Here is a 25,574-nt window from a genome sequence, read left to right as displayed (position 1 = left end):
ATCTAAATAGCAATTGTCATGGTGGGGGGAGATGCAGCTAAGAAAAACATCTCAGAGGAAACAGCACTGAGCAGAGTAAGATTCTGAGAGTTCAGAGAATAGAACAGGCTAACTCAGCAAGCCCTGGGAGCAAGGGTCACCCTGTGTTTGAAAATAGCAGATAAGCTGGTTTGGCTGGTGTTTAAGCACCACATAAGCAGAGAGTGACAGATGAAGCTGTAAAGTAGGTTGTAGTCAGTTTGTGAAAGTCCCAAAGATGCTGTTAGGATTGTATTCTGTCCATCGTGCAAAGAGATGCCAAGAACGATTGCAACACAAAAGAAGGTGACAGAATCAGAACTTTGCTTTAAGAGGTTGAATTCGGCACTTCTGTTCAGGAGGGGAAAGAAACCTGTGAGAGGCTTCAACAACAGCCCAGTAGGCTGGCAGTAAGTCTTTAAATAATAGCAGGGACATTGATGGAAGGGACAGGTCAAGGTACATTTCAGGAAAATCAACAGAGCTTGAGAACACAGTGAGAGAAGCAAAGAAGAGACTCTTTTAGAATTAATTCAGTTTGGTAACTATTAGAACAATGATTCCATTTACAAAAGGAGAGATGTCCTAGTTTGGTTTTGAACTTGCTGCATTTGAGGTAGCAGGAAGGCATCCAGGAAAAATAAAATGAAAGTAAAAAATAAAATTTAAAAAATGATTTGATAATCATTCCAACAGAAATTTTAAAAGACCCCATCAAGAAGGGTTAAGGATGGAGCATCAGAGTATCCTCATCTTTCAGGGGCAAGAAGAAGGGATAATCTTGTTTACTTTACAAAATTGTTGTAGTCAAATAGTCAGTAAAGAATATACGTTGGATTTTATTTAATTGTCTGTTAAGAACATTACATTTATATTTCATGAGATTTCTAAAAACACACTGGTTGCTTTTATTTTCAATGCAACTTTTTATTTATTGTCTAAAACTTATCTTTCATGAATTTTACTTAATTTCATATAGAAATGAGTCCCCAAATGATCCTAGACTAGTTTTCCACTTTATATACCTCCAGGCATCTTGAATTTATTTTCTTTATGCTCTTCCTTCTTTTTGCCACCCACATGGATTATTGCAAGAGGAATGATTCATAACAATTAAAATTCAGTTTGCAACAAGAATTGTAGACATTGAAGACAGAAAGAGACCTTCATAGTTTATCATAAAACAAGTCTTCTTTTACCCATTGAATTTTAACTTCAATTTAACATTTAGTTAATGAAAATTGCTTTACACAAAATCACCTGTAAATGACACACATCATTCCCACCATTTAAGTTCTGATAATATCTATGGTATCTTTAAAAGCACAGCCATGCCTGGTGGTGACTAAATTCAACTTGCACAGGTATTTTATTTCAGGAACAAGCTGAAAAAGAGCAATATAAGCTGCCCTCTGTGAGCTCATAGTCTAATGGGGGATGCAGATAAACAAACTGCAAAATGACAGAGGTGACACTGAGGAAGATGAGAACAGCTCTGTCTGGAGCAATGAGGAAGTTCAAAAGGAGCTTCTAGAAGGAGCTTAGAAATGCCTTGAGTTCCATCTTTACAGACATGTAGGAATAAACCAGGCAATCTAGGTGGAGAAGGGTCAAGAAAGGGAAGGCATTTGGGTACAGAGAAGAACAAAACAATGGGTTTTCTATCTGGGATAGCCTTTCTAGACCATCAGGTCTGTGTTCTCTAATCCACAGGTGATGAAACTGAGACTCAAAGAGAGGCGAAGTGCTTTGCTACACTTCCTTTCTCTCCTTTCTCCTGGACCACTGGGGGCAGCTTATATTTACCTTGATGACTCTTGCATATGTCAGTACCTAGATATGGTAGGGGTTCAGCATATTTTTGTTGAAGTATAGCTGATACACAATGTTTCACATATATTAGAGTTTCATGATACCATTTTTATTGAAGTATTTATAATGTTTCAGATGTATAGCAAAGTGATTCAGTTATATACATATATTTATATAATATATATGTATTTGTTTTCCAATTCTTTTCCATTTTGGTTGTTATCAGATACTGAGTATAGTTCCTTGTGCTATACAGTAGGTCCTTATGGTTTGGTATATCGCAAATGAATAAAGGCATGCTTTTAAGAACTCTTAAAAAAGCTTTTCTAGAAAAATGTGTACTTCTAAGATCTTTTCTATACTCCTGTACACAAAAGAACTCTGTGGAAAGTGATGATAAGATGCTATTCTTTTGTCAGTTGAGAACTCTGTCAAGAGAGTTTTTCCTATTACAAAAAAGTTTAGAGTTGGATAAGAATCCATTGGAACTTTGGTGACCCAGATCTTTATCAGACCCCACAGTGGTCACTTTCGGAGGATTACTGGGCTTAAAAGTATAATTATCTGTTTGGGACAAATTACTTTTTCTTATCTTCATACTTCACCTTCATGTTTATCACAAAACTACTTCATTATTCACAGTGGTTTTGAAATCAGTCTTGTTGATATAAGAACAATCAATCATTAATTAAAAGGGCAAACAAAACTGATTTATAAACCATATAACTAAAAGCAAACATTTAATTGTGATGTTAACTCATATATTTTGATAGTAAAATGAATATTATGCCAGTGTTTTACGTGACTGATGAAGGATTAAAACTTTGCTTATCTAATTCACTATTTGATGATTAAAAATGTTATCTCCTAATATGAAGGTGGAAAGTCTTATGAACTGAATTGGCAGGTAATTTATATTAAGCATTGATTTAATACTCTGGTTTTCCTTTTTTCAGCCCCATGATATCCCTCATATGATGCCTGAAATTCCTTTATCAACAATAGGCAGGTTTTAACATTTGCAGTAGTCCTTCAAATACCTTGTCAGACTAGCTTTCCTATAAAGGCCAATGAAAAATACAGTTGTAAAGAAAATCACAACCTTCTACTTTTAGTTCATTTAGAGGCCCTTGAGTGTTCAATGATGTGAAAAGTGACATATATCTGTGAATTAAGGAACTTTAATTACACCAAGTGCACTTCATTATATGATTCATAATTCAGGAGACAATTCCCCGTATTGAAAATTCAATCCAACTTCAGTGTTGTATCCCCTGCTTTCAGGCATATTCAAAACACTGTAAAATAAGAGCAAAAATTTTGAGGCTCTGAACTGGACAGAGTCAGAGCATAAGAAGGAGGTTCATTGTGATGGGTTTTGCTAAAATGATTTAAGATTCCTCAGACATAAATACAGGGGTATTTTTTTTTTACTTTAGCACCACAGTGAACTCAAGGCAGAGCATCTTAGAAAGACACTGATTTCTGACCCAGGCCTTTCCCACTATTAAATTACCATCTGTCAGTTTTCCATCAAGTAAGTCTCTCCTCATAGGCTTCCCAGGTGGCTCAGAAGAACAGTGGCAGTGGTAAAGAATCCATCTGCCAATGCAGAAGAGGTTTGATCCCTGGTTTGGAAAGATCCCCTGGAGAAGGAAATGGCAACCCACTCCAGTATTCTGGCCTGGGAAATCCCATGAACAGAGGAGCCTGGCGGGCTACAGTCCATGGGGTCACAAAGAGTGGAACACGACATAGTGACTAAACAACAGCACAAAAGTCACTCAGGAAACATCTCCCATTTCACCATCTTAGATGCAAAGAAAGAACTGTTTTCAGTGAAACTGGTGGCTAAGTAGGGATTTATCAATGTTAACTATTTCTAGGATTAGTGTTCAGTATTCACTGCTCAGGTTCAGTGACAGAACAACCATGCAAATATGCTCAGACTGAAAGGTGCCCAAAAACCCAAGACATGAAATGACAAATAACTGAGAAAGAAAGAGGAACTTAGTTCCTTCTAGATTAGCTCTTTCAGTGCAGGCGTCGCTTTTAGCTTTTAGCTTTGGGGGCAAATTTTAGCTTTTGTAAGTCCACATGCTTTATCCTCACCCATTCTTTTATTTTTCATTTCTTCATTTACTGTTTCTGTAAGTATCAGTGAAATTAATTCTTGAACAGAAAGGCGTTTACCTTACATAGTAGTCACAACTCTGTTCTGAGAAGCCATCTTATTCTTGCCACACTTATGAGGCAGTCAGTTGCCTTCCAGAGGTTTTTTTCTTCTTACTTAGGAAAAGGATATCTAATGTTCTCAGCCCAGATAGAGAAAGTCCCATTGGAGTGTACTTAAAGAGATCCTTCTTAGCAATACTATGTGTAGTTGTGGCTTTGGAGAGAGCACAAACAATCATCTTTTTAAAAATTAATTTTCATTGGGGTTGCTGCTGCTAAGTCGCTTCAGTCGTGTCCGACTCTGTGCGACCCCAGAGACAGCAGCCCACCAGGCTTCCCCGTCCCTGGAATTCTCCAGGCAAGAACACTGGAGTGGGTTGCCATTTCCTTCTCCAATGCATGAAAGTGAAAAGTGAAAGTGAAGTCGCTCAGTCATGTCCGACTCCTAGCAACCCCATGGACTGCGGCCCACCAGGGTCCTCCGTCCATGGGATTTTCCAGGCAAGAGTACTGGAGTGGGGTGCCATTGCCTTCTCTCATTGGGGTACAGTTGCTTTATAATTTTGTGTTCTTGTCTGCTATACAGTAATGTGAAATAGTAATATGTATACATGTATCCTCTATTTTTTTTATTTCTTTCCCATTTAGGTCACCAGAGATCACTGAGTAGGGTTCTCTGACCTATACAGCAGGTTCTCATTAGTTATCTATTTTATACATTGTATCTATAGTATATATATATGTCAATCCCAATCTCCCAGTTCATCCCTCTGTTTTGCAAATAAGATCATTGGAGAAGGCGATGGCACCCCACTCCAGTACTCTTGCCTGGAAAGTCCCATGGACTGAGGAGCCTGGTAGGCTGCAGTCCATGGGATCGCTAGGAGTTGGACACGACTGAGCGACTTCACGTTCACTTTTCACTTTCATGCATTGGAGAAGGAAATGGTAACCCACTTGTTTTCTTACCTGGAGAATCCCAGGGATGGGGGAGCCTGGTGGGCTGCCGCCTATGGGGTTGCACAGAGTCAGACATGACTGAAGCGACTTAGCAGCAGCAGCAGCAGCATACTATTTTCCTAGATTCCACATAAGTGCATTAATATATGATATTTTTCTTTTTCTGACTTCATTCTGTATAACAGTCTCCAAGTCTCTACAAGTGATCCAATTTCACTTGTTTTTATGGCTGAGAAATATTCCCTTCTATATATGTACCACATATCCATTCCTTTGTTAATGGACATTTAGGTTGCTTCCAGGTCCTGGCTACTGTAAACAGTGTTGCAATGGACACTGAATTATGGTTTCCTCTGGGTATATACCTGTGTGTGCACTGAGTTGCTCAGTCATGTTTGACTCTTTGCTACCTCATGGACTATAGCCCTCCAGGCTCCTCTGTCCGTGGAATTTTCCAGGCAAGAATACTACAGTGGGTTGCCATTTCCTACTCCAGGGGATTTTCCTGGCCCAGGGAGCAAACCCACATCTCTTGCATCTCCTGTGTCGATAGGCAGATTCTTTGCCACTCCACCACCTGGGAAGCCAAGTAGTGGAAAAGCAATCCTCTTGATATGTGACTCTTATCAAATCTTTCCTCAGTTCAGAACCTTCCACCAGCTCCCCATCTCTCTTAGAGAAGAGCCACAAACTGCCACCTTTTTCACCAGTCTCCCCAACACCTCCCAGTTCCCTGGGCTCGTTTCTCTTCCTGCAACACCCAGACATTCTCTTGCCTCTAGACCTGTGCACCTGCTCCCTCCTCTCTTTCTAAAATGCTTTATCTGCAAATGGCACTTACTGTTTCCAATGCTTGGATTGCCCATATTTTAAAGAAGACTACTTCTATTAATCCTTCAGATCAAGCTCAAAAATATGGGAAGGCAACTTAGAGTTTTCCCAAAGCAACATTAGTGACTTCCATCTTTGGGATTCCTTAGTACTTTGCTAACCCTTTATTACTGAGATGACTATGTAACTTCACAATATTTTTATTAACATGAATGTTTCGCTAAGTTGTGAGCTACTTGAAGACAGACAAATGAGAGTATTCATATCCATATACTCCTAAGATTTATCACAGAACATGACATATAATGTTTACTTCATTGAAGCATTCAAATAACAAGTTGAAGTATTGTCCAATTAATCAATTAATGCAAGCTTGCATTTAAATCATGTGCAACAAAATTGGTGCTTTTAAAGAGGTCATATCTAAACCAGAAGACGTTTCATGCCCAAATTGTGATTCAGAACTACATGACATCCAAGAATCCATTAAAAATGTTGTTAAATGTGTAATAAGTATTAGGATGATTGCCTGAAATAGCACTGGACTTCGTTCTCAAGTCAGGGTACATTTACTGATGAAGTTTCAAAATGGAATGCCTTCATCATAGGTGCTCAGTATATGTTCACTGAATTATCAGAAACCTGCTTCCAAGCTTACATTCTTTGCTAGATTTACTATCCAATCTGAAGCAACTCTCTTAATCATTAGGAGCTTTCAAGAGGAGAAGGTATAAGCTGAAATTTTAAATACGACTTTGTCTTAGGTAAAGAAGGATGAGCGTAAGCATTTCTAGAAGAGAATGTGGCATGAGACATTCAAGAAACAACCTATAAATAGGTATGGCTGGAGTAAAGAGAAGGTAAGGGTAGGTGGAAGGAAATGAGACGAGAGTGTGGACAAAAGACACATCATTCACTATCTACTGTGCTAAGCCAAAATGTCTTAATTTTTTTTTTTTTTTTGAATGGTCTAGGAAACAAATGAAGGATTTAAGCAGAGAGTAACATGATCCTGTTTTGCATGTTAGAAAGTCTGTGTGCTCAGTTGCTCAGTCGTGTCCAACTCTTTGTGACCCCATGGATAATCTGCCAGGTTCCTCTCTCCATGGGATTCTCCAGGCAAGAATACTGTAGTGGGTTGCCATTTCCTCCACCAGGGGATCTTCTAACCCAGGGATTGAACCCATGTCTCCTAAATTGGCAGGCAGATTCTTTATCATTGAGCCACCTGGAAAGCCCTGGTAAGATTACACCTTTGGTAATATAAGGAAAGGATCAAAGGACAGTATTGGAATGACTGAGCAAGAAATTAATGATTAGGGCCACAGCTAAGGTAGTGAAAGTTGGTATGGAAGAAGGAGGAAGGGTGATGGAGATAGATCCCAAGAAGATAGATGTAAAGCACATCATGACAGATTAGGTATGGAGAAGAAGGAAGAGTCAAAAATGACTTCTTGGGTGATAGGGTGGTTGTTGGAACATATTTACAAAATGAAAGCTCCTAGAAAGAAGGTTTCTGGAGCAAAATAATGAATGTTAAGTTTTGAATACTAATGAGATATATAGATAAAGAAATCTTGGCTGCACAAAGAGACTTGGGCTGGACACATAGCCTACCTTAGTGGAGGCTGAACAAGGTCACCAGAGAGACTGTGAAGAATAAAATGGATAGGGGCCTAGGGTACATGGACCTTTGGGGAAAAGTTGAAATTCACAGTGAAGTGAAGAAGAAGAGGCCAAAAAGCAGACCGTGTGGCCTAGAAATAACTGAGGAGGAACTTTGAAAAGGAGGCATGATTAAGAGTATTGGATGCTTGCAGTCAGATCAAAATTGAAACTAAAAGGGTTCTGTGACCATTGTTCTATGAAGATTTGACATCACTTTAGCAAGTGGCTTTCTTTCTACTGAATTGGACAAGGAGAAGGTCATTCTTTTCTGTGCACCAAGACAGTCTTAGCAGTAGGTAACACATGAAGAGCAAACCATACTCTGTTTTTCTCCTTACCTCCCTTCCCCAGGGGCTCAACTTTTTTAAATAAATGGAATCTTGTCAAAATGAACAGCAAGAGTATCTTGAAGGGAACAAAATCACAAAAAGAAAATGTATCTCAGGACTTAGATGAGGCAGCAGGAGCAGGAGTTTTTTTCCACATACATGAGATAATTATGAACAAGTATGAGTATCTACACACGGGAACCCCAATGTCTTTTAGCATTTCCTGACACCTTTTTTCTTCTTTGCTTTCCATATAATTGCTTCCTTCTAAAATCAAATAGGAGCCCTGATATATCAAATATGACTGCCTGATGTGTTCTTTTCTTCTCCTTTTCTTCCCTTTTCAAATATTTACATGTAGTTGAAAGTCTGAATGTCCAGTAAGGTCATAATTAATTTTGAGAGTTAGCTTTAAGAAAACACAAAATATATGTAGGAGAAAATACAAGTTCTACTAGATTCGCACTGAGATCTGTTTGTTATTCCCCTTCAAACAATCCTGCCAGTGCAGATGTCATATTGAAGACTTATCACTTAAAAATGTCAGCTGGACAGGAATAGAATACTTCACATCTGTTTACAGTATATTTATATATTATTAACACATTAAAAATAATTGGGGAAGATAATACACTGATAAAATATACCATATTATTCTTAAACTTTAATTAAAGAGATTTCAGCTGGTGTAGGAAAATAGTATAATTATGTGACTCTGCTCAGGAAATGTTTAATAACTTGGCCAAGGTCACACAGACAAGAAGTGGTGGAGTTAAAATTAAAATCAACAGCAGTGTCCTTAACCACGATTGTTAGTTCTTGCACAAATGCTTGGTGCTCACATTTGTAAGGTGAAGAGACCCAGGTAAAGAAGGAATTCTCATGTAAAACATGCTTCAGAAGTATAATTCTCCAAAAGACATGTGTGTGAAGTCCTTGAAAACAGCAAAAGAACTGAGGGATACGTGCAGGTGTGGGAAACATGTATTAAAAATACCCACAAAGTGTCTGGGTTCACCTCTTCTCTGGAAGATTAGATGAGAGAATTGGGAGCCCATGAGGAATGGGAACCTGGAAAACCTAAATATTAGAGAACTTGGAAATAACTAGATGTCTAAGTATCCTAGCAGATATTTTTGTAGTGGTTTATAATAGGTGCCAAGGGTGTGGAGTGTGTGTGTGTGTGTGTGTGTGTGTGCATGTGCACAAATGTGCACTTGCATTTACATGTACTTTAAAATGCAGGCTTAAGTTAATACTTTAGCTTTCTCTTCTAGCTAAAAATGAAGATACTCAGTAGCAAGGCAGAGGAAAATATCAGTAAGACCACCCAGACTTGAAGTCATTGCATGAATCTCTAGTTAAGCCCAGTAAGAGCTGAACGAAAACAAGGAAACTAGAGCCAGAAATAGAATGAACTTGGATGATACCAGTTCCAGTTGATGAGGCATTACCATTTGTCTGATGAAGACGTAAAAGTGATGTAAGAAAACTAGACTTACTGCTAAGACTTAAGTTCCATGTTTGATTCTATAGCCAGTAAAAATCTATCCACCTTTAACTTTTACTTGAGTTAATAGAATGTCTTGTATAAACTAGACTTTCTTATTACTACCCCTGGATTTGACATTAACAAGTTCTGACACCTTTGGCAAGTTGCTCCACCTTTCTGTTTTCAGTCTCCTCATCTCTAAAATAAAGTTAATAGTATATAACATATGGTTGGGTAATGGATCTAAGCTACACTGAAATTACTCAATAAATGTTAATTACTGTCACTACCGTGCCTGTTATTATTACCATCTTTAACTCCTGTTAAAACCTGTCATTAGAAATTTCTGTCAAAAAATGAAAGTTCAGGACAAATAAGGAAAACTCTTCTTCAAATTACTAAGTTTAAGTTGGTACCATTCACACATTTCTCAAACTAGGAATACTGGCATGTTCTCCAATTACTTCATGGTCTTCCACATTCAAAGAGGTCACCAAATCTTACTGAAGGCATATTCCAATGACTTTTGAATCTTACCACATTTTTTCATCTCCACTCTAGATTTCACATGATGAACATCCCCAGTTCTTAAGAAATAAACAACAAGAAACCTCACTGTTGACTTCCCAGCTGTCAAACCATGTCTCTGCTCCTCTTCACAATAAATGCCCTCAAAATGCAAAATGTCATTCTTAATCACTGGCTCTACTATCAACCTTCACATTTCTCTTGAATGAATGACTCACATACTCTTGTCTACCATTCCACCAAAAATAGTTCCTATTGAGGTCACCTCTCTGATGCTGAATCAAATGGCCAATTTTCAGTCGTAATCCTTCTCAACCCTTCTGCAGCTTTGTCATAGGTGATCACTCCCTGTTTTTCCAAACACTGTCTGACAACCAGGGAAGGCCCTGATCTGTACCTCTTCTCAGATTCATAGATGAACCTGATCACCCTCAGATCACACTTAACCTCGGCCCCTTGCTACACTGAATCTTCTACTCTGGCTTAACTGTGGAGAGGTATGAAGGAAAGTATATGAAATTGAAGATGGAGGAGACCAGGAAGCTGGATTCTATCCTGCAATGCCCAAATTCTACATCTATAAATTTCAAGCCAGGCTAAAGAGAAGCAAACAAACATTAATAACAAAAATATTTCACATGATTTGCATATGATCTATTCCCTCACCTCTATTTATCTCCACAATTTGGGAGAAGACAAGAAAGCAACAGCCTTCTGAACTATCATGAGTAGAATAGAACCCAGGAGCCTAGCTAGGAATATAAAATGCAAGGGACAGGAGGAAGAGGAACTGGAAAAGCACAAGGGAAGAAAGAGCTTCTAGAAAGCCAGCACTTAATGGATCCTCACATTTTCCCTATAAACAATAGCTTTCTTTGAAATTAGGGTCCATAATCCTGCTAGAAAGCCTTTAATCTAAAACAAACTGGTGAGAAAGGAAAAAAAAATCTCTTAACAATGATTAAAGGATTCAAACATATCAAGAGAATCTTTCCTTTTATAATACTTGCATTTTCTGCAATAAATCTGTATTCATAGAGTTGCTCGAAAGTATTTCAGCATTGAATTTCATTTTAAATTACTGAACAAAGTTTTAGGCAATAGAAAATCAGCTCATAGCCACAGCACAATAGTAGTTAAATATTGAAAGCACATGCGGGACACAATTGCCCTCACCTGCTTTTATTCTGGCAGAGATTTCACCTAGGATGGAGACAGAAAGCCCAGATTCTCACTTTCTCAGCCTCCCTTACAGTTAGAGCCTGAATCTGTGACCCATTCTGGCTTAGAGGGCCTGCAAGGAAACCTACTGAGTGAAGGGGGATGAAGGATAGAGCACAAAGTTCCTGAGAGGTGCTTAACTCTATATTTAGCATGGTTGGGAGGATGTGATGATTTCTGGGGCTGCTGCAGCCACCTTGATCACCATGAGTCATAACTTCACTGTCACACCAAAGACAGTGGACCTGAAGAGTGGCAAAAGCCTGAATCCTAACTCATTTCCATGAGCCTCTGAGCTGCTCCACAGCTCGCTCTACTATATAGAAAGTAATTCATTCTTATTGCGTAAGTCCCTTGAAATTTGGATATCTTGTTACACTAAGCAGCCAAAAGCAACTTACCTACTAATGAACCAAGCTATGCACTTAGGCCAGAGTTTTAAACTGTCAAATTCTAATAAATAAGGACATTTTGCTCGCTATTAATATATTTATTTTTTGTATCAAGATAAACAATGATTCCTACCAATTTTAATTATATGTATTTAAGGTGATACATGGAAAAAGCAAGAGAGTTCCAGAAAGACATCTATTTCTGCTTTATTGACTATGCCAAAGCCTTTGACTGTGTGGATCACAATAAACTGTGGAAAATTCTGAAAGAGATGGGAATACCAGACCACCTGATCTGCCTCTTGAGAAATCTGTATGCAGGTCAGGAAGCAACAGTTAGAACTGGACATGGAACAACAGACTTGTTCCAAATAGGAAAAGGAGTACGTCAAGGCTGTATATTGTCACCCTGCTTATTTAACTTATATGCAGAGTACATCATGAGAAACGCTGGACTGGAAGAAACACAAGCTGGAATCAAGATTGCTGGGAGAAATATCAATAACCTCAGATATGCAGATGACACCACCCTTATGGCAGAAAGTGAAGAGGAACTCAAAAGCCTCTTGATGAAAGTGAAAGTGGAGAGTGAAAAAGTTGGCTTAAAACTCAACATTCAGAAAACAAAGATCATGGCATCCGGTCCCATCACTTCATGGGAAATAGATGGGGAAACAGTGGAAACCGTGTCAGACTTTATTTTGGGGGCTCCAAAATCACTGCAGATGGTGACTGCAGCCATGAAATTAAAAGACGCTTACTCCTTGGAAGGAAAGTTATGACCAACCTAGATAGCATATTGAAAAGCAGAGACATTACTTTGCCAACAATGGTCTGTCTAGTCAAGGCTATGGTTTTTCCTGTGGTCATGTATGGCTGTGAAAGTTGGACTGAGAAGAAGGCTGAGCGCTGAAGAAGTGATGCTTTTGAACTGTGGGGTTGGAGAAGACTCTTGAGAGTCCCTTGGACTGCAAGGAGATCCAACCAGTCCATTCTGAAGGAGATCAGCCCTGGGATTTCTTTGGAAGGAATGATGCTAAAGCTGAAACTCCAGTACTTTGGCCACCTCATGTGAAGAGTTGACTCATTGGAAAAGACTCTGATGCTGGGAGGGATTGAGGGCAGGAGGAGAAGGGGACGACAGAGGATGAGATGGCTGGATGGCATCACTGACTCGATGGACATGAGTCTCAGTGAACTCCAGGAGTTGGTGATGGACAGGGAGGCCTGGCATTCTGCAATTCATGGGGTCACAAAGAGTTGGACAGGACTGAGGGACTGAACTGAAGGTGATACTGGGAAAGATTGAGGGCAGGAGAGAAGGGAGTGACAGAGGATGAGATGGTTGGATAGCACCACCGACAATGGACATGAGTTTGAGCAAACTCTGGGAGATGGTGAAGGACAGGGAAGTCTGGCGTGTTATAATCTATGGAGCTTCAAAGAGTCAGACATGACTTAGCAACTGAACAACAACAACAAGGTGATTATAGACATAAAAATGACAGTGTGATGAATAAGATTATCATGGCTCCTGGTAGGATGTAGCTATTGGAATACATTGTCATTGTTGTTGTTTAGCAGTGAAGTCATGTCCGAGTCTGCAACCCCATGGACTGTGGCCCACCAGGCTCCTCTGTCCATGGAATTTCCCAGGCAAGAGTACTGGAGTGGGTTGCCATTTCCTTCTCCAGGGGACCTTCCCAATCCAGGGATCAAACCCATGTCTCCTATGTTGGCAGGCAGGTTCTTTACCACTGAGCCACCTGGAAAGCCCACTGGAATAGATTAGGGTTTCCTAAAGTGTTTCTTGGAAGGTTAGTCCATAAAAAGGATCCAAAAGAAAGTTGACTTCAAGGCCATGTAAATTTAGGAAATGCTTCTTGTCATAACCTTTTGTAAAAGTTCAAGTACATATTGAAAATAAAGACATTGAGATACCCAGTAACTAAAAAGAATTAACTTTATTTTATAATTTTGGCCCATTTTTTCAGAGACCATTTATTAGTATCCCCAAACCTGACTGATTGAAGTCCCTCTAAGCTCCAAAGTTCTACAGTTAGAAATACTTGCAAAAAAAAAAAAAAAAAGAAAAGAAATACTTGCTAGCTGTGTCAGCTTGTTGTGATACTATAGCCAGGACATAATGCTCAAGAATACACCTCTGGTCAACTGGAAGGTTTATGAGGGCAGATTATGGGTAACTGGGTGTTCCATAGGTTTACTCCTAATGCACGGTGAATATACACATTTCACCCAGGATAATGGCTTCTCAAGTCTCTCACTATATCTGTGTACAAGGATGTAGGAAATCACAGATGGTTCAGGCTCCACTGACAAGTAAGCTACTTGGTAAGAGCCCTTCTTAACACTTTTAATCACCTAGGTTCTGTACCCAGTACAGTCATTTGTAATTCATACCTAGCTTTTTTTTTTTTCTGCTCTTCATTCTACTTCTAGACATGAGACTCAGTCACTGCTCAGATAACTCTCAAATATGGAGCAGTCACTTCAGCTGTCTAGGCCTCACTTTCTCAATTTCTCAAGCCTTCTAAAACTAAATATTTTAGTTTTGATATTCTGATATTCAACATTCACTATTTGGCATGGGAATTTTTAAGTTTGTGGCTAGTTGGTTTAACTGATTAGTTTATGTTCCCAATGATGCCACCTTTGAGAATTAAGTTTGATTTATCAGATGACCCAAAAGGTAATAACATGTCAAGAATGAATTTATTCTCTTCTATTTTTTATTAGAAGACTCATTCTATCAAATGGTTGCTTGGAAAATACTGAAACAGAATATAAAATTTCATATATGCTTTTCTTTAAAAGTGAACAGGTTAATGGAAACAGAACTTTAGTTTAGGAAGCTAATGAAGTTCTGGAGATGAATGGTGGTTATGGTTGCCCCCAAATGTAAATGTACCTAATTTTACATGCCACTAAAATATACACTTAAAATGGTAAAATACTAATTTTATATTATGCATATTTTAGTATGTATGGATCTGAGAGTTGGACCATAAGGAAGGCTAACACTAAAGAATTGATGCTTTCAAACTGTAGCGCTGGAGAAGACTCTTTTTCTTTTCTCTCTCTTTTTTTTCTTTTTTTTTAAATTTTATTTTATTTTTAAACTTTACAATATTGTATTGGTTTTGCCAAATATTGAAATGTATCCACCACAGGTATACATGTGTTCCCCATCCTGAACCCTCCTCCCTCCTCCCTCCCCATACCATCCCTCTGGGTCGTCCCAGTGCACCAGCCCCAAGCATCCAGTATCGTGCATCGAACCTGGACTGGCGACTCATTTCATACGTGATATTATACATGTTTCAATCTCATTCTCCCAAATCTTCCCACCCTCTCCCTCTCCCACAGAGTCCATAAGACTGTTCTATATATCAGTGTCTCTTTTGCTGTCTCGTATACAGGGTTATTGTTACCATCTTTCTAAATTCCATATATATGCGTTAGTATACTGTATTGGTGTTTTTCTTTCTGGCTTACTTCACTCTGTATAATAGGCTCCAGTTTCATCCACCTCATTAGAACTGATTCAATTGTAGAAGACTCTTGAGATTTCCTTGGATAGCAAGGAGATCAAACCAGTTAATCCTAAAGGAAATCAAACCTGATTATTCATTGGGAGGACTGACGCTGAAGCTGAAGCCCCAATACTTTGGCCACCTGATGTGATGAACTGACTCATTGGAAAAGATGCTGATGTTGGGAAAGACTGAGGGCAGGAGGAGAAGTGGATGACAGAAGATGAGATAGTTGGATGACATCACCAACTCAATGGACATCAGTCTGAGCAAACTCCAGGGAATAGCAAAGGACAGGGAAGCCTATCATGCTGCAGTCAATGAAGTCACAAAGAACCAGACATGACTTAGCAACTAAACAAATATTTTAGCAAAATTTAATAAAATAAAACATTATTGTAAAATTATTTTATTTCCATCTCTTAACATATAAAAAGTGACAAAACAATTTTGCTACAACTGAATATCCATATGCGAGAGGATAAAATTGAAACTTTATTTTTCACCATACTCAAAAATCAACTCAAAATGGATTAAATACTTAAACAAAGACCTGAAACTGTAAAACTCCTGGAAAAAATCCACTGTTTTAAAAAACACCAATAGAGATCACTGAATATGTCTTTAGTTCCTTAAGAACAGGGACCATATTTATTCCTTTTGTATTTCAAAAAACTTAAAAGAGTGCCAACAGCATTATAGACATTCACAGAAAACTGATTAAGAATTCACGAGGAATTGATCTGAATTTAAACTGAACGACCAGACTTCAGTGAAGTAACATCTAGTTAAACTCCTAATTAGTCACGTTGTCACAGGAAAACTGTGGCGGTGGTGGTGGTGGTTCTTTCTTTTCATATTCAATGTACTGTCTAGCTCACTTCTACAAATACTAGAGAAACTTAGTACTATTTCATGGTAATTTTCAAAAGAAAATCTCTCAAAACCCCCAGGTCCAGAGGTTTTAATAATGATAGCTTCAGTTCATCACATTTACATTATATGTGAATGTTGTGATATGTATTTTACATTTTTAATTGGAGGATAATTGCTTGACTATGTTGTGTTTCAGGTGTACAGCGAAGTGAATCAGCTATATAACATACATCCCCAACTCTCGAGCCTCCCACCTTATCCCCCTCATCCCACCCTTCTAGGGTATCACAGAGCACCAGGCCAAGCTCCCTGTGTTACCCAGTGATTTCCCACTAGCTGTTCTTCACAGTACCCAGGAGATCTTTAATTAATGTGTTATATCACATAACAACAAATCAATAAACATCAATTAATAAACACTAGGTAAGGCTCTCAGAGACAGCAATGGCACCCCACTCCAGTACTCTTGCCTGGAAAATCCATGGACAGAGGAGCCTGGTAGGCTGCAGTCCATGGGTTCGCGAAGAGTCGGGCATGACTGAGCGACTTCACTTTCACTTTTCACTTTCATGCATTGGAGGAGGAAATGGCAACCCACTCCAGTGTTCTTGCCTGGAGAATCCCAGGGGTGGGGAAGTCTGGTGGGCTGCCGTCTATGGGGCCACACAGAGTCGGACACAACTGAAGTGACTTAGCAGCAGCAGCAGGTAAGGCTCTGAAGTTTTTTTTACTGTCTTTGTGACTATTTTGGAGTACTACAAAACAGTGTGGTTCTAACATCCACATCACCACGTGCCTTCCGTGGCTTATACTTTGGTAGAAAATTCTAAAAAATGTCCTGGCTTCACCAACAAATATATGAGACAACAAGAGAAGCAAGGCTATTCAGATTTAGTAGAATAAAAATTGTTAACAAGACTGAAATCTTCAGTTCCAGACACAGTAAAACAGGTAGCAGCTATGGCCCACTCCTGAACCTGCAGCCTCCCCCTCACCACTGGAAATATGTTTGCTGGTTAATTTGTCAGTATTGTCCTCAAACAAAGAGCCCCTTTTCATTGGCAGGTGCAGACAAAGCTTGGAAAAGCTACACAAAAAGGACTCAATAAAAAAAGAGAGAGATGTCCTTGCTGAGAAGGTAGTTCTTTCTGATTTTCTGTAATAGACTTCACTTTGCCATGAAATTAAATTTATAGTATATCTGTGAGACACTGGGACTCCAGCAAAGCTTTGCTATTCCCTGACTTGACATTAACACAGGCATTTTCATGGGAAGGCCATTGCAAGCCAAATAACTGGTTATGTGAACAGTTTACAGAAAGCCTTTATTTAAAAAGAAAATGGATAGGGGCTGCTGTTTCCAGAAACTGTGAGTACACAGACGCACATTCAAATTTTGTTTTCCTTTGAGAATAGTTTTAAAAAGAAAGATGTAACATTAGACAATGGGAAGCTCTGGGACCTAGTACAACACCTCTGTGCTTATTATTCTGATTCATAATCCAGCATTTATCAGGCTACAAATGGAATAGCAAAATCTTATTTCAATAGCAGATGATCCCATCATAGTAAAACTCCAGGCTGCAGTTTCAGCTCTGGAGTACGTACTACATCAAGTGGTACATAATCCTTGAAGAGTCCACACCAAGAAAGTACTCTCTCCTGAGTCAAATAAAACCATCAGCCTGCATCCTGGTCTTAAGGAAAATGAGCTGATATTGACCTACTGTGTTTTGGACTTGAACAGTGGATTCAATTTCCATTTGTGCAACTAATTTTAAAATTAAACTAAATAGAGAAATTAAAGGGACTTCCCTGGTGGTCCAGTGGTTAAGACTTTGCCTTCCAATGTAGGGGGTACGGGTTTGATTCCTGGTTGGGGAGATAAGATCCAACATGCTTCACAGCCAGAAAACCAAAAAAACATAAAACAGAAGTAACATATTTAATAATAAGAGGAAGAAGTGAAGTTGCTCAGTCGTGTCCAACTCTTTGCAACCCCATGGACTATAGCCTACCAGGCTCCTCTGTCTATGGAATTTTCCAGGCAAGAGTACTGAAGTGGGTTGCCATTTCCTTCTCCAAGGGATCTTCCCGACCCAGAGATTGAACCCAGGTCTCCTGCATTGTAGGCAGATGCTTTTACCATCTGAGCCACGAGGGAAGCCCAACATATTCAATAAAGACTTTAAAAAATGGTTTACATCCAACAAATCTCAAAAAAAAGAGAAAATCAAACCAGTTAAGGGTAAATCTATGCAAGGAGGTCAGGTTGGGAAGAATACATTGTGAAACTGATATCATGTAATTATCAGAGAAAACTCGAGGTCTTATTGATAGCTCTCAAGTGAAAACATCAGAGTGATTCATCCTGCTACAAAATATAAGAAAAGGAAGAAATAGCTTATTAATTAAATGATGGAAAGCAGGCAGTTTCCCACTGATATGACATTTTGGAGATCATTTGGTTCAATGTATTGATAAATGAAGAGTGACTCAAATGAGTGACTTGTCCAATGACAAGCATAGACCATGACTCCCCAACTCAATCATTCTTTCACCAGGACATGCAGCTTACAAGTCTGGCAATAGTAATCCTCAGACTGAAGCCTTTTCAGGATCTGGAACTTTAATCAAGTTAATTCCGGAATTTGTAAGCAGAATTTCTTTTGTTCTGAAGCTTAATGTCACCCAAGAACCACACTCTCAACAATGATTTACCTATTGTACCTGATAATACAAGACAACGGAAACATTAGAATATGACCAGCTTAACAGCACTAAAGCGAGGATTAAAATAATTCTTCTAGCTAAGAATTAGGCAGAGAGAAGATGAAGGAAAGCCAGCCATTGCAAACTGCTTTTGTAAGATTAATTAAGATGGGGTCTTCACAGCAGGAAGAAAGCCTTTAAGGATCATCAAGGCACAGCCTGGACACTGAGACCGGGGGTTATAACTGTAGTCAGTAGGCAACAGGCCAGCTCATCTGGCATGCAGGTATAATAAATGGGCCAGTTCTCCAGAGAAGAAGCTTTGGACCAAACTTTGACAAAGACACATGGAATGTAGGAGCTGAAAGGTATCTCAGCATGGTTTGGTTGATTACCTCATTTTGCATGTGAGAAAACCAAGGCCTCAAGAGGCCACGTGATTTCCTTAACTTCCTAGTTCTTGTCCAAATGATTTCCCCTTGTACAGAGCAAGTCTCAGGCATAAATGCTCCCTATAGAAATAAAGAACACAGAAACTAATCAAAGGAAAATTTTGAAAAATATTTGATGTGCAAAGGAGTATTTATCTCTGATTAGATGAAGAATCCACAATCTATGAGTTCAGAGCTTTGTATATTTGAATCTCTATTATTTCTTCTGTAAAATGGGAAGGGTATTTTTTCATACATTTTAAGGATTAAATAATGAATCACATTTGAATGCATTTTGAAACAATGAAGTGATGCACAAACATGACCTTTAATACTTAATTCCTGCTAGGAAAATCCATTTTTAAAGTAATATAAATGCTATTTATGGCAAGGATGACAGGACATAATAAAAGACATAAAGCATAAAGCATGTTCATGACTTTGGGAACATCATTATTTGATATGGTGGCATGAATTTCTAGCAGATAGAATCTACTCTTAGGATTTACAAATGTTTCCAGGTACACAACCTCAAACCAGTGTTCGATAAACTCTCCAGATGACATTCTGAGAAGAATGAACATATTATGCACAGATACACAAGACTTGCCTGGAGTAGGAAATGGCAACCAACTCCAGTATTCTTGCCTGGAGAATCCCATGGACAGAGAAGCCTGGTGGGCTACAGTCCATGGGGTCGCAAAGAATCAGACATGACTAAAGTGGCTTAGCACAGCACACATGATTTACTTAAAATTCTAAGTATTTCCCCAAAAGCCCCAGTTAAGAACATTGTACAAAGCAAAACCCTTCAGGTGGCTCTAATAGTAAGGAGCACACCTGCAATGCAGGAGGCATAATGAGATGCAGGTTCGATCCCACATCTGGAGAAGGGCCTAGAGATCCACTCCAGTATTCTTGCCTGGAGAATCCCATGGACAGAGGGGCCTGATAGGCGACAGTCCATGGGGTCGTAAAGAGTCGGACACGACTAAAGTGACTTAGCATGTATATGTGCACAATTTGGAAGTCTTTTCTCTTTTCCTTTTGTTTATAAGACACTCCAAACCATAAATCAAGTAACATTCTAAAAGTCACACCGAATTCAGGTTCCAAATACTAAGTAACCTCCACCTACTTAAAATGAAAGAAATATACAATCATTCCAGATCTATTTAACAAAATAGACAATATAAATCCCTGCACACTTCTGAACTAGAAATCATAGACCGAAGAAGAAGGAGAAGTAATTATAATTGCAAGGAATCAATGTAGCTGGAAGCATTTTGAAAATTCTAGAACTATGAGTATTGGTGATGCATTAATTACTACTAACAAAAGTTAAAATTTGGAGATTTCTTCTGCTGAATAGACAGACATCATTAATAGTTTATTTCTGAGAACCAAAGAATCACATTACTATTTATAAATTACATTCATGCCTCCAAATACCTCTCTGATCTGATAATCCAGGATTGACTGCTTCTTTACTATAATACTTATTTCTATCTAAAAATCACTTTGTAGCTGAGTCCTAATTATTGCCCTACTTACTATAACTGAATGCTTCAGAACAGTCGCCTCTCATAAGAAGGCAATTTGTAAGATCGCTTCAACCTTTACTTGAAGAGTCTTCTATTATGATGATAAAAGGCCTGGAAACCACATCATATGATGAACAGCTTAAAGAACTCTACTCACATAATGCTATTGTGAGTATATCTATTAACACTTCTTCCTCTAATTATTTGCTTATATATATATATATATGCCTCTCCACCTATACTGTGAGGTTTTTCCAGAAAAGAGAATGTGTTGCTTTCATTTTTGTATCCATACATCTGGACATACAACCTGATAGATGGTTGATGGTCAATAAATTTTGTATTTATTGAAGAAAGAAAGTTAGAATAAACCAGAAGAAAGCAAATTAGTGAATTAGTAGATTAGTTCCAAAAAGGTAGATTTGGACTCAACACAGATGTGCGTGCATGCTAAGTCATTTTAGTCATATCTGATTCTTTGCAGACAGACTGCCTGTCAGATCCTATGGACTGTAGCCTGCCAAGCTCCTCTCCTGGGATTCTCTCCCAGGAGAATCCATGGGGTTCTCCAGGCAAGAAGTCTGGAGTGGGTTGTCATGCCCTCCTCCAGGGGATCTTCCCTACCCAACGATTGAACCTACATCTCTTCCATCTCCTGCACTGGCAGGTGGATTCTTTACCACTAGCACCACCTGGAAAGCTCTCAACACAGGGGAGAACACCAAAAATATATCCTAAGACAAAAGGTCCACACAAAAGTAAACAACAAATATATGAATACTAAGGGAGATAAGGGGAATGGTGGGATGAATTGAGAGATTGGGACTGACATATATATTACTACTATGTATAAAATAGATAACTAATGAGAACCTACTGTGTAGCACAGGGAGCACTACTCAATGCTCTGTGGTGAACATATCCAGCATTGGCAAGCAGGTTCTTTAGCACTAGCACCACTTGAGAAGTCCAACCTAAAAGGAAAGAAAATCCAAAGAGGGGATAAACGTATACATATACGTATAGCTGATTCACTTTGCTTTACAGCAGAAACTAACACAACATTTAAAGCAACTGTACTCCAAAAAACATTAGTTGAAAAAGAGCAGAAATCTAGCCAATCTGATATTTAGTCAGTAGCTACATAGCCAAAATGGTGCAGTTAGGAAGCACTGGTTAGGTACAGGATTATGTAAGAAGACATCACTGGAAGTTACAACTCAGCTCTGAAGTTCTGTCACTTTCACAGGTACTGTGTACTGACAGTGAATTCCATTTCCCTCCCCGTGACCTGCACTGACATATTCTAAATGTTTTTCATACACTATTCTTTACATCTTTCCAAACTGTTTACTCTTCCACAAATTAGTTTTTAATACCTCAAAAGGGGAAAAAAAGGATAAAGCATTCCTGAACTAACTTTGAGAATTAAAAAAAAATCATAGCAGTGCAGTATATATCCAGCTATGAGACATGAACACCTGTTAAATATCTAAATATGAACAAATTGCTGCTTTTTATACCTGAATTTGATTTCTTAATCATACAAGCAACTTAAATGTACCTCATAACAATTTTAAAACCTCAACGAATATAAATCAAAGGACTGCAAGCTTGATTTTTCCAAGCACTGCCTTCTAGAAAGGAATTTTTTTAAACTGCATCCTTTGTTCCTCATGTACAGACTGCTATATTAAAAATGGATAACCAACAAAGATCTACTGTATAGCACAGGGAGCTCTGCCCAATATTTTGTAATAACCTAAAGTGGAAAACAATTTGAAAAAGAAGAGATACATGTATATGTATAACTGAACCACTTTGCTGTACACCTGAAACTAACACAGCATTGTTCATCAACTATACCCCAGTACAAAATTAAAATGAAAAAAGAAACTTTGAGAAGTTTATATAAATGAAGCATTACCTCACTGACACAGTACACAGAAGACTGGACTAGAAGTTGAGAGATTAACATTCCCATAAAAAATATTCTATCCACTTGAATTCTAAACTGGTCAGACTCATAAATCAGACCTTTTCACTTCAACCCTCAGCACATAAACAAACATAAATAAATCACAGCATTTAAATCTGGAGAAAATGGAGGAAAGGGTAGCTTGAATGAAAGCACAAAAATTAAAACAAAGTTGGTAAGTAAGGCAAACATCTTGTTTTGAAAAACAAAGTCCAGAAGCTCAGAACAGAGGGATGTGGATAGCATTCTTTTTGGCTCTCAAAGACCAGGAGCAACAGCTAAGGAATTGTCGCTTTGAAGAAGCAGAATAACAGAGAAGTAAAGCAAAAGGGCCCTGCAGATGTGTAGCCCAGGAAAACAGAGGTCAGTCCCAAGCAGGGAGTTAAAACACAGAGGACCAGACTGATGCTAAATCTAAATCAGATCTGGGAGCCTGAAAGTAAGCTGCTTTTACATAGGGTATGCTCATAAATAATGCTCTCTGCCCTGTTTCCTGCAGGGAGCTAGACAGTTGTCAAGCATAACCTGTTTTAGGCCTTTAGATGAATTCTGTTCTTTACCAAAAAGGGAGAAAAGATGCTATGATCAACTCCAATGTGGACACATCTTATGGGCTCTACGTGTGAACAAGAGAGTGCACGGTGTGTTCCCTCCTGCTGATCTGGGGCTTTGAGGAGAGATGGTGTGATATAAGGTGGCACTAAAAAAAGACCTCAGATTCACACGATCCATCAGGGATGATACTCAGAATACTCAGCAGCTGCAATAGCAGGAGCATCTACCAATCATGACAGATAATCTAAACCTAGGACACCAGCTATGCGAGATATTTTTGTTCAGTTGCTCAGTCATATCTGACTCTTTGTGACCCCATGGACTGCAGCACGCCAGGCTTCCCTGTCCTTCACTATCTCCCGGAGCTTGTTCAAATTCATGTCCATTGAGTCAGTCATGCCTTCCAAACAGCTCGTCCTCTGTCACCCTCTTCTTCTCCTGCTTTCAGTCTTTCCCAGCATCAGGTTCTTTTCCAATGAGTCAGCTCTTCGCATCAGGTGGCCAAAGTATTGGAGCTTCAGCTTCAGTCCCTGCAATGAATACTCAGGGTTGATTTCCTTTAGGATTGACTGGTTCGATCTTGTGGTCAAAAGGACTCCCAAGAATCTTCTCCAATGACACAGTAAGCATCAGTTCTTAGGTGCTCAGTCTTCTGTTCTAACTCTCACATTCATACATGACTACTGGAAAAACCATAGCTTTGACTAGATGGACTTTTGTCCATATTTGTCCTTATTTGTCCATTGGCAAAGTAATGTCTCTGCTTTTTAATACGCTGTCTATGTTTGAATAGCTTTTCTTCCAAGGAGCAAGTGTCTTTTAATTTCATGGCTGCAGTCACCATCTGCAGTGATTTTGGAGCCCAAGAAAATAAAGTCCGTCACTGCTTCCACTTTTTCCCCACCCACCACTATCTGCCATGAAGTGATGGGACCAGATGACATGATCTTAGTTTTCTGAATGCTGAGTTTTAAGCCAGCTTTTTCACTCTCCTCTTTCACCTTCATCAAGAGGCTCTTTAGTTCCTCTTCGCTTTCTGCTATAGGGTGGTGTCATTTGCATATCTGAGATTATTGATATGAAAGATATACCAAGGTACAGTCCATACCTTCTGCATATCAGCCTGGCAATCAGCTCATATACCCAGCTCTTAGGGTGAAGGCCTCCCTTACTTTGACTCCATCTCCTGCTGCCAAAAGGCCTACCATGTCCTGAAAGTTTTTTTTTTTTTAACATTGCAGTGGGCCCCTTGAAAATTGATTTCACTCTGTTTTAGGGAAGGGAGTAAAGTAGATCATACATGGCAGGTATAAAATAGAATATTATTTTCCCCCAAGTTTTGAAAATGCATAGTTATATATGCAAAGAGTCGGACATGACCTAGCGACTGATCTGATATATATATATATATATATATATATATATAATAGGAGAATAAATATAGAAATGAGCAAATGTAAGAGAAAGAAGAATATAGAAGCTTTATCAGAAAAGCCAGGTGGAAGTGGGAGAAGGAAATGAACAATTACTTGCTGGTTTGGCTATATGTTTGGTATGATTTTCTTACTGGACTGGCCTTTAAGTTAGTGAATTTGTAAGGACAAGAATCATAGCTATTTTAAGAATCCTTGTATCCCTCAGTGCTTAGAACATAGCAAAAGCACAATAAACTTTTCATTCTTTCAATTTTTAACCAGTAAAAGCACACAAATACATCCAGCCCACAATTTGAAGAAATATATTTCTGTATGAAATATATTTCAGTATGACACACTGTATGCAGTATGACAGATTAATATATACTTTATTTAGGGGTGTTGTGCTGTAGTTAGTCGCTCAGTCATGTCCAACTCTTGGTGACCCCATGGACTGTAGCCCACCACGCTCCTCTGTCCATGGGATTCTCCAGGCAAGAATACTGGAGTGGATTGCCATGCCCTCCTCCAGGGGATCTTCCCAACCCAGGGATCAAACCCAGGTCTCCTGCTTTGCAGGCGGATTCTTAACTATCTGAGCCACCAGGGAAGCCCTTGTTTAGAGGGGATGTTTAGGGGGATGTTTAGCCCTTGTTTAGGCGGCCAATATGGCAGAGTAGGAAGACCCTGAGTTCACTTCCTGGGCATGCCAAAATCACAACTATTCACAGAACAGTCACTCATGAGAATGATAAAAACTAGCAGAAAAGATTTTCTACAAATAAAGATATAAAGAATAAAGCACAAGAAGACCTATAAGAGGGATTGGAGATGCCATAGGATCAAGACCCACCCTCCAGGGTGGCAACCCAGAAATGAGAGGATAACCACAACTGCAGAGGTTTTTTTCCAAGAAGAGAGGGGCCCAAGCTCCACCTGAGGCTCCCCAGTAGAGAGAACCTGCATTGAGAAGATGAGCCCCCAGCATGTGTGGCTGTGATGACCAGCGGGGCTTGCTTACAGGAGAGCCAGAGGACTGGCAGAAACCAACACCAAAGGGTGCACGCAAGTCTCAAACACTGA

Source organism: Bubalus bubalis, chromosome 15 (assembly GCF_019923935.1).
Source record: "Bubalus bubalis isolate 160015118507 breed Murrah chromosome 15, NDDB_SH_1, whole genome shotgun sequence".
Lineage (NCBI taxonomy): Eukaryota > Metazoa > Chordata > Mammalia > Artiodactyla > Bovidae > Bubalus > Bubalus bubalis.
This window is presented reverse-complemented; position numbering follows the sequence as displayed.